Raw genomic sequence first — 11,036 nt, 5'->3', positions numbered from 1 at the left:
AGGATCTCAACTTGGGGTTTGGAGTATCCAGGCTTGCCTTGTGGGGCATGAAAGCAGTGTTGTTCCCATGGGGGGAGTTTGCTCTGGCAGGGCATGCTCCAGCAGTTCATTTTCCCTTCTGAGGTCCTGCTTTTCCATCTCCATTATTCATCTTCAGCATCAGGACCTTTTTCCAAATCCCCAAGACCTTTGCCTTTTGGCCTTTGCCCCAAGCCCTAGTTGAACCCCATGATGTTCCCCTCCCTCTCAGGCTGGCCAAACCCCTCTGTCCCCAGGGCTGTGCTGCTCAGGGCAGTGGGGCTCTGCACATCTATCTTGCTGCAGCACTTTGACGTTGGCTTCCCACCTCCCAGGGGCTGCTTTGCAAGTGCCTGTGATCTCAGGGCTGCCTAGGGTGATGACTGACTCACCACTGAGCTCTCCCCACACTGCACCGGCCCCTTCACTCCCCTGCTTGCTAATCCCAGGCCACCTGCGCTGCAGCAGCTGGATCCCAGCACATGACTCCCCTGTAAGGGGACTGGAATGGGAACAAGGTGTGTTTGATGATGCAGAGAGGTGATGCAGGGCAGGGCTGTTGCCCCAAGCACATACCACATCCCCCAGTGAGGGACCAGGCTCTGAGCATCCTGGATCTGCAAAGACTGCAGCTTGCTCTCCCCTCGCCACCCCATTTTGGAAACAGCATTGTGAAAGAGCATACCAGTAATGCCAGTACAGCCAGGCTGAGACTCCCAGCACAGTGCCTACTGCTGTTTGGTTCTGCAGAGACCCTGTCTGAGTCTGAGACCCAGGGACATTCAGAGGCAAACATAAGAAGATCCCTTGATCTCGGTTGGTCTGCAGGCAGCATGGTTGGGGTGCAAGCACCGTGCTGTAGGGATGCTTTGAGCTGCAGGCAGCACGCTCCGGGTGCAGGCAGCTCCAGGGCACAGGCTTTCTGGTTGCATGATTTTATTTCCTCCTGGGGCCAGCTGGCTCCCAATGCAATACCAGCCTTCAAAATCTGCTCTGTGGCTTCCCACGCCGAATGTCTGGGAGCCACAGGCAAGAGGCCAGTGTGCCTGTGGTTACAAAAAAGTGTCCCCATGCTCCTCTAACTGGGAACCAGCTACCAGGCAGCCATCCTAACAAGCACACTGCTGGATAGAGTGTGCAGGACACCTCCTTTCCCCATGGCCACTGCTTAGCCTCCAGAATCAGTTGCCAATGGGGGCTTGGCTCACCGTGGTCACCACAAACATCTCTTCCATGAACCAGCCTCCCTGGTCCACCAGAGAGATCTGTCCCAGTCCCACCAAAGAGTGATGTTTCTTCTCATGGAGGAACTATCTGAGCCTGCTGAGCTGCTCCAGTCTTGCACATTCTGCTGCATGGCCCCTCATTCCTGTGAGGGACATCTCCAGCCTGGAGAGCACTGCAGATGGTTCTGGGCTGACATGGGTAGATTCAAGGTGCTTTACCCAAGAGGGAGAAATGATCATCAGTGTAGAACAGCTCAGGCACATTTCCAGTAGAGGGGAGAAGATTTTCCCAAAGCTTTCTCATCATGTTCCTGCAGAAGCAAATCACTAAGAGAGTTCCAAAACTGAAAAAAGAAATGACCATTCTTCTCACATGCATGTCATGAAGAGGGCTCTGAAGGCTTCTAAAGAAGGCAGTAAGTCAATGCTGGCAAAAGCAGGTGGCATTTTCTCCAGTGTCATTATGTATTTTGGCCCAAGCTCTAGAAGTTCCTCTGTCCCTGAGGGTCCCTGCTGCAGAAGGGGTCACCAGCCCAGTGGTTCTGATAGAGCCATGTGTGAAGTCCAGTGGTATTCTCTAAGTTTGAACTCCCCAGACCCAGGCACAGGAAATCTTCGCAGATCTTTCCAGAAGACCAAAGGTAAATCTCCCTTTGTGCCCCTGTGGTTGTGGAGAGCAAAGGGAAAACCTGACCTGAGTGTGACCGCTGAAAAGGCAATACAGACCTGAGCTGGCCCGATTGGTTTGTACTTCTGCCAGGTCTGAAGACAGATCTGTAGCTGTCCAGATGTGGATACACTTGACTGGTGCTCTCTCAGCCCCTGGCCTTATGCCCATCACCAGACACAGTGTGGAAGAGCTGAAGGGGCAGCTGATCCCCTCCAACACGGCAGGTTGCTGGGTCCTTTCTCCTTTCACCCAAAGCCCCAGCTCATCTCCTGCTTCTGGAAAGCTCCAGCAAGGGTGGGGAAAGTCTCTGGGGGTGGCAGGGGGGGAATGGGGGGGGCTGGGACTTTCCCCAGGAGATCACAAGAGGAACTTTGGCTGGAGGGTGGGGGGAACCGATGAGGAGTTGCTACATCATGCCCCAATGAGCCGTGAGTAACTCCTCTGGTATTTCTTCCCCGTGCAGAACAGTCATCAGAGCCAGATCCTGCCTCAGGGAATCGCTACACGGGAACACCCAGCCCCATCCAAATTCCATTCCTGCTCCCAGCAGAGACCACAACATGAAGCAGAGCCATTGAGTGGATGAATCCTTGGTACCCCCCTGTCCCATCCCACTCACTGGGATGGCAGGAGCATGGCCATGGCCAGGGCTGGCAGTGCTGGCCAGCAGAGCCTGGTAGGTTGCTGACCCCCAAAAGCAGCCAGATGCACCTGAGCTGCTGGAAGTCACAAGAGAGCAAAGCCTCATTGCATCTGCTGGTCCAAAGGGAGCAGAGGGCAGACCCTCCCCTGCCTTGGTCTGAGCAACTGACCTCCATTCTTCCTCGAGAAGCAGGTAGCCATGGCTTGAGACCTATCCTGAGAGCCTGGCTGGCACAGTGCTGCAAGCTGAGATGCAGAGACTGCTCCAAGGCTTTCCTGAAGTTCAGCCCCAACATGTCATGCTTGGCACCAGCACCTGTGCAACCCCCCAAAAAAGAAAAAAAGTTTGGCCCTAACTGACCTGCTTGGCAAGGCTAAGTACCTACAGCGAGGCAGCAGCTGGCTTGGGATAGGAGCCCAGGAGTCCTGCAGTCCCTCTGCTAGGCCCAGCTCCTGCCCACCACCCCCTGGCACACATCCCAGTGGCACTGCCCTCCATGGTGAGGGGTGGGTCACCTGCCCAGTGGGAAGGCTGTAGCCACCACTGTGTTGAGCTCATTGAGTTACCAGATATGCCGGCAGCAGACAGGCTCAGCAGGAGCACTGTCACTGCCTGGGTGGACTGCAGCCTCCTTGCTCAGCCATAACTGCACCAGCTCTTGGTCCTCCATGATTTGTTGTCCCTGGACATGGGCCTGCCACGTGTCTGCAGAAGGGCCAGTAGAGTCTGGATACACATGGGAGGTGGAGATTGAGAGCAGAGGGAGGGCTTGGGCTGAAGGCTGTGATGGAGCCAGGGCAGCTCCAAGGGCTGGGGTAGGAAGAACTGTAGGGGAAAGCTGGGCAAGGAATGGGAAAGATAACAGCTGAGCAAGCTGGGAACAGAGCTTGGGGTGCACTGAACCTCTTAAACAAAAGATCTGAGCAGAGGCAGCGGGTGCACCAGAGTGAGAACATGTGGGGAGATGCATGAGAAAAAGGCTGATAGTATGTCTGGGAAGGGGGTGATGTGAAGGTCCTCTACAGCCCATACCCCAATGGCTGAGATCCTCACCAAGCAGATGGGCACCAAGTCTCCCCAGAGAGCCTGTGGACTCAGAGGGAGTGCTCTCGCCATTAGACCACCTTGCCTGTAACATGCCCCTGCTGCAATGGCTCTCATTAGGGTTGTGTACTTCCTCAGTCCTGAATGTGGCCCTCTGCCCCAGAAAACACCAGGGACACCCCAGACCTCTTGGGGAGTGTGTGAAGAACAGTTGTCCCTGGCACAAGTCTGTGACACATGAGAATAGGGCACCCAGCACTTTTCTTTATCCCTTGGCCATAGACCTGTCACAGGGAGTGCCCAACCCTGATCTCTGCATGAACAGGGTCCTCATCCTCACCTCATTGCTTCTATGGGGCAGAGGGAGGAGGCAAGAGGAGACCTGGCTGTAACAGCACAGGACACACCAGGGAGGGATGTGGGGACACCAGGACGGGTGGGAGAAAGGGGAAAATTTGGACATGGATGGAGGAACACCTGGGAGGACTTTGTGCTATTGTGCTACCTCTCTCCTTCTCCCATAACAAAGGGAGGTTTTGGGCTGGGGAGGGAGATGATGAAGGGGCAGAACCAGCATGGGGGCAGGAAACTGGTGCAGGGGAGGTGGGAGCAGGCAGCTGGGGCCTGAGGGATGAAAGCAAAGGGTCCAGGAGGAGGGGAGTGACAGGAGCAGTGCAGAGGCAGCCAGCACAGCCAGGTGCAGTGGGAAGGGCTAGGGGGAAGGCAGAGAAAAGAGGCCAAGTGCAAAGAGAGCAAAGGCAGCCGAGGAAAAGAGAGAATGGCCAGAGAGGCAGAGATGAAAGGGGGAGTGAGGCAGGGGAGAGATGAAAGGGCCACGGCGCGGGTGCTCCTGCCTCCTCCCCAGGCTCCCGGGGGCTCTGTAATCCCTGAGGAGCTGGCTCCTCTCATGTGGTGGCCCGCAGCTGTGTGCGGTCGGCTCAGCCCCACCACTCCGCACTGGGACTTTCCAGGAGGGGGAGAAACCCAACACAAAACACATGACTTAACCAGTGCCTGCCAGGCCCCTACGCACGCAGGGTCTGGGGGAACCCTGTTACAGGGCACACCCCAGGATGTTGCAACCCACTGGGCCCAGGGCCAGATAGCAGACACGGTGCCTTCTGCTCCAGGGAGAGGTGGCCCAGAGCAGGGTGAGTGGGGTATGAGCCCAAGTGGTCAATGGGAAAAGCTATAAGGTTGTTACATGTGCACACAAGAGCTGGGTTGAGCTGGGGAGACCTTGGATCAAACAGCTTCTGTGGCAGCACGGGGTGGTCCCTTAGGGACATCCCCTGAGGGCACGAAGTGGGGGGGTGGGGTGCAGGGGCCATATGGGCTCAGTCCCTCTCTGTTGTTTCCTCTGTCAAGTGCCATACTGACTGCTGGGCTTGTCTCTGGGTACCAAGGATGCAGCAGGACTTGGCAGCTGAAATTGGCACCCATCCTGGTGGGTCATCAGGTCATTTGTTCTACTGCTCAAAAGTAAATGAAAAACCCAGGCCACGGCAGATACTTAAGCAGCGCTCCCAAGGCACTTGTGACTTAGGATATATCCGTTCTCCATGTCCAGCTCAGGCCACTGGAGGGAGGTTCTTTCTCATAGCAGATGACTTGGCTGCTGGGCAGTCTCCTGTTCACCACTGCTGACTGCAACAATGAAGCTTGGTACAGATGCTGGCCTCAGCAGGGATGCAGGCTCTCTCCTCAGCTTTAGGGGCAGGTCGGGCAGCAAAACTCATACCCATGGAGGGTGCCCCCTATGTCTCCCTTCCTCCTTGTCTCAGTTTTGCCCATGACAACCTCCTCTTCTGTGCCCATGCAAATCTGGTGAGCTCAGCTAGAAATCACTCTGAGCTTGGACAGCACCAGAGGCTGCCTTTGCCCTCCGGGAAGATCTCACCTAACTCCATCTTTTTGGCTACATCTGGAAGCATTCTGACTTCTTTCACACTACCCTGTTTACCCTGAGCAAAGAGCTGGAAGCGGACTCTCCATGGGACAAGATGGTCCCAGTCCTAATGCACTTTCCCTGCCTGTGCCACATCTGGCTCTTGCTCTGCACCAGATGGGGAGGGTCACACCACCCTCAGCTGCATACACATGAAAGAAGGGGCTCAGCCATCCTAGGGTGCTCCCCACACCTGCACAGCAGTCCTGAAATTGATCCTGGGAACATCTCTCCGTACTGGCTGGGAGTGCTGACTCCGTGGCTGCAGTGGGCTCTCTCTTCAGGGACCAAGTGGAAGAGGTGATAAGGGTGCTGTGGTGGGGAAGAGACCTAGCACATTTGCAGAGCAGGAGGTGGCTGTCCGCACGCCCCTTCCCTCCTGGTACGAGCCAGCCCTTCCCAGAGGAATGCTCCGGCACAGGCGCAGCTGCAGGGACGGGAGGTGCTTGCCAAGCGCCGTGGCATGAAGGCATGATAGGGCACGCTCCTCCGGACCACGAATACCTGTCCCAGGCAGCTAGAGGCACCCAACGCGTCTACGGGTGGCGCAGGAGCACACACTTCGTCAAGCCTGGGCGGTGGTGCTCCACTGCGAGAAGAGGCGCTTTCCTGTTCGCCCTCCCACTCCCGCTGGTGAACGGAAAGCTCCGGCTCGGCAGCAACCCTCTTCCCCATCACACTCTGCACGTAGCGCACGGGTATTGCTGGGGGGGAAATGCCCCTTTTGTTGCTCGTAAAGGGGGTGCAAGGGGTCTGGTCTGAGGCTGGGAGTGGGCTGGGTGGTCTTGCTGGGTCCCTCCAGCCTTAGAAAAGCTGCTTAAACGAATTGCCAAGGGAGAGGCTGAGAGAAGATCAGAAATGAGATGTGCAGCGCAGTGAAAGAATAAAGAGCAGCACAAATAGTGGTGCCTGGTGACTTGCTCTTGTGTGCTGCTTGCATGGACACGGACTGCATGCCTGTCACATGCTTGGGGACATATCCATGTGGGCCTCATCCCTACTGCTCAGACAGAGGTGTGTGATCCTATTGCTGCAGGATCCTATTGCTTGGGACAGGCTGCACCCCTCTGCCACTCCACTGATCACACTCCCTGCACCAGACCAGGAGCACGTGTCATCCCAAGATGCCCCTAGATCCCTAGGGGCATCCTAAAGGTCTGCCGCCAAGTAAAAAAATGATAAAAAATTTCGAAGTCTCCAGCTGTTTGCATCTGCTGCCTAATAATAAGGATGCACCACACCATGGCACTGCCAGTGCAAATCTTCTGCCATGAGCAGCTGGGGTAAATACTTGCTGGAGGAAGGGGCTTTTGCTGAGCAACATCTCAGAGCAAAGCAGGGTTAGTATTGGTAGCCCTATGCTGGCTAAAGGTGTGCTCCAAAACCTCTTGGGAGCCAAGGGTTGGGAGTTCACTCTCTACACATTTGGGCTAGCAAGGAGTCACATTTCCAGCAGCCAGAACACTCAGGCACTTTTGTCCAAGACTGGGGAATCTGCAGAGCTGGAGGCTTTTGGACCAGCTGATAAACTTTGAGGACACTTGTCCTCAGAAGGTAGGGGCTGTGACAAGAGAGATGCAAAACCAGGAGAAGACTTCTGCCATGTTCCCCCACATGTAAGACTCAGAGCAAGCCTGAAGTGGCTGTGAAGTGGAAGGCAGCAGTGCTGCTGTTGTCCCCTCACATCCCTCTCCCTGCACACACTGCCTTCCCTGCCTTACAAGGAGAAGCAGTCTCTGCTATCATGATGTGTCATGCTCTCTGTTCATGGATGCCAAAGCCTGTGGTGGGATAGAGTGTCCTGGATTGTTTTTGATGGGACTGACTGCTGAAACCACTCCTGCAAGGTCCCTGGGCAGCAGTCCTGGCTCTGAGGCAGATATTCCAGACATGCAGGGGTTCCCCTTCAGGTGATGTTGGTTGGGCTGAAAGAGGAGCCTGGCAACAATTGGAAATGTGGGGTGTATTGGATGATAAGCAGTCTTTCCCTAGAAATACTTTGCAGCCAGTAGGTTAGCCCTGCAGCCTGCCTGCAAGACACATGCTCTCAGTTATGGTGCCAGCACATAGAGCTGTGGATAATGCAGCAAGAAGCAGCCAGGCTGGGAATAGGGCCCAGAAGTCCTGTTCCTAGTCCCACTTTCATGCCACATGTCACCCAGAGTGAGAGGGAGTCTGGTCCTTATGTTGGCTCTGTAGCCTGGTGCTGGAGCTGGAGGAGATGCCTTCAAAAGGCATCCCCGGAGGCATTTCAGGATATGAATTCCCCATGGCAGGTGACCTCTGCAGCAAAGTATAGTTCTAAATCAAGGATGAATTGTACAGAGGTGTGAGGCACTTTTGTTGCTTGACTTGGGGACCAGGAGATGGAGAGGGGATGAGAGAGGAGGTTTGTCCCTCCTCAGCCCGTGTACAATTCAGGGGGTGCTCAGGCTGTGAGCAGAGCTTCAGCTGCAGTTGGACCCTATGGTTCTTGGAACCTCTTGACTCCCTATCCCTGTTGCAAACTTCCTGTTCCCACAGTCACACAGAAATTTAGGATTTGGGGATTCAACTCCATCCCTCCTTTTCTGAGGAGATGTCTTTTTCCACCAAGCACCTTTCTTCCCTATGCCACTGCAAAGCTGGGGGCTGGCCTGGCCCCATGCTCACACCCAGTATCTCTCAGCCAGGCAGCCAGGCTCAGAGGGAGCCTGGCACTCCAGCTGCTGGCAGAGTGGCCCTCCCTTACCAGCTGTCCCACACTGGGGCTGCACATAAACAAACATACACCCCAGCATCAAGCCCCAGCAACTCATCCCCTCCTAAAGACATAATTACAGTGAGGCAGCTGGTGAGGGCACTTGAAACCTAGCATGTAAACATGGCTTTCTCCTCCACCGCACAGGCAAAAGCAACCTCCTTTAAGGGGAACAGTAATTTCAGGAGAGGGTCCATGTTTTTGCGGTGAGGGCTGTGGCCAGAGACTTTCATCTCAGCCTTTTGATGCAAAGAAGGAATAATAGATGGCAGACGGCAACACCCCACCTTGCTGTGATTCCTGCTCTGGGCCATTTTCCACCTCCTGGTGCTTATCTGAGTCTCCTTGTCTTTCCCAGTCCCTGGGCCAGCTGCTGGTTCCCTCTCCCTTGCCAGGTGAGGGCACAGGGAATCTCAAAGAGCTGAGCCACGGCTGACACCAGCCAACCAGGAGATAAAAGAGCCATCTCATGCCCAGAAGGGCTGGCAGTGAGAGACAAGAAGGGATGGTTGGGCCACATCACCACCCTAGCCACATCACCACCCATCTCACTCCCTTGCACCACCGCTTCCAGGTTTGTGGCTGCTCCAGAGCCAATGGACCAAGCGTGGGCACTTGGATTCCTTAGAGATGGGCCCCCCCTCGAAGACTGGTCAAGGAGGGGTGGCTGCTCACAATAAGAGATCACCAGAAGATGACTGGTGATGTCAACTCTTGCAGAGTGAGCCCAGACTATCACATGAGGGATATTCCACTCTGTGCACAAGGATGTTACATCACTGCAGTGTCCCCCAGTTCTGCCTCTGGCTCCAGTCTCTCAGCCCTACACAGAGGTCCTTTGGGTACAACTGAAGAGGAGAGGAGGGGTATGGGAAGCAGAGAACAGGGAGGCTGGGGAGGCTGCATGGGTGGAAGAGGACTGGGAGAGATGATGGAGTGAAGGAGGATTGTCCCAGGTGGGAGGGGTGGGTGTAGAATACCCTTGCTCCCTGCTTTGTCTCTCAGCCCCTCCATGCTCCCCAATAGACAGCCCTGAGCACTGATGCTTCTGAGCTTTGGGCCCCTTTGCCCAAGTGCTGGCTCACCATCACTGTGCTCCTCGCTGCTCACCCAGCCTGGTGTCATCAGAAGCCTCCCACGCTGAGTCTGGCACAGCTGGGTCCCTCTGGGGAAAGAGGTGGCATGTGCCCTGCCAGCATGGAGAGGAGTGCCATTCTCTCGCATGGTGCCAGCACAGTGTCCGTACAGGGAGAGGGAGGGACAGGACAGCCCACACTGCCACACCCCACAGAAATGCCAGGCTGAGCACTGGCAAGTCCAGTAGTACGAATGGCAGCTTTGTACAGCCTTCCCAGCACACGCAGTGGCAATGGGTTGAGAGACGCTTGGTTTCGTGGGAGTGATTTCTGCTGGCCTTAACACCTAATGTCATGTGATGAGCTGTGCATGCTGGCAGCAAGAGGACAGAGGCATGTGGGGTGGTGGCTTCCAGGCATCTCAGACTGATTCTCTGCACAGTGTCTCTGCACTGTTGACTGAGGGCAGGCATACTATGGATCGATCAGACTATCTCAGCACACTCTGACAAGAGTGCTGACTTGTGTTTGGATTGTTGCTGGAAGTATTGGACACAACATGCTGCCTTATGCCCTGGTGGCTTGGTGCTCTCCATCATCCAGAGCCAGAGTGTTAAATCTACCACTATGAACCACTTCCAGTTCAGGTAACTGCACCTGCCAGAACCCCCTTTCCTGCAATTTGAGGGCAGGGCACCATCTTTGCCTTGTTGGGGGGTAAAAGGGATGCTGTTGCCTCCTGGGGATGCTCAGCCAATGCCCACCGTCATCACTGGCAGATCCAGAGGAGGTGCTGGCTGCCACATTGCGAGGTGTTGCACAGAGGATATGCGTGGTCCAACTCCCCACTGACGTAACTCCTAGGAGGCAGACAGGAGTTGCCAGCAGGGAATTGGCCCACACCTCTCAGAATGCTTGGGGAGCTGTGTGCAGAGGAGGTAATTGTTAAATGTGGGCTGAGATAGGCTGAGCAGGGAGGGCACGAGGCCAGGGAGGTGGCAGACACCTCACCAAGGCTGGCTTGGTTTACACAAGTTGAGTTTTGTTCAGTATCTCCCTGGGGTTTCATGGCTGTGTGGTACCATCTCGTGCTGCTCTGGTGACAGGGAGGTGGAGCCTTGCAAAACCTTCTCCATCAGCCATGCCTCATCAGGACAAAGCACTGAAGGGATGGGGGCATGGCAGGGCTGCCTCAGGTCTATCTCAAATGCTGATGCCAAACCCCTATGAAACAGTGGCCTCAAAAACCCTTGGGAGAGCAGCATTGGATGTGGGTGGGTCTCCGTATCTGAATCATGGAATGATGGTCACAGTCTGGTCGTGTCCTGGGCAGCCTTTATGTGGAAGCCAGGTTGAGGGCATCATCAGTGGGGTGGAGGCTGTAACACCCCCCCATCTTGATCATGGTTCTGACTACCAGAATAAGCATCACGTGGGGCAGATATTTTGTTCCACATTGGCTAAAGACCAAGGCACAGGGCTGCCAAGAGCTCACAGCATCCGCTGGGCCAGTCCCCACAGACCCCTGCAGTCTCCACGGACCCCTGAGGGTAGGTGAGAGATGCCCCTAGTGTGGCAGGAGGCAGGCCCTGGCTGATGAGACAAGCTCCTTTTGCCTTCAAGCACCCAAATGCATTCTCGTGTCCACCAGAGTTGATGTCCAGATGGCTA

The sequence above is a fragment of the Myiozetetes cayanensis genome, unplaced genomic scaffold (assembly GCF_022539395.1).
Source record: "Myiozetetes cayanensis isolate MyiCay16 unplaced genomic scaffold, myiCay2020 scf9, whole genome shotgun sequence".
NCBI classification, from domain to species: Eukaryota; Metazoa; Chordata; class Aves; order Passeriformes; family Tyrannidae; genus Myiozetetes; species Myiozetetes cayanensis.
This window is presented reverse-complemented; position numbering follows the sequence as displayed.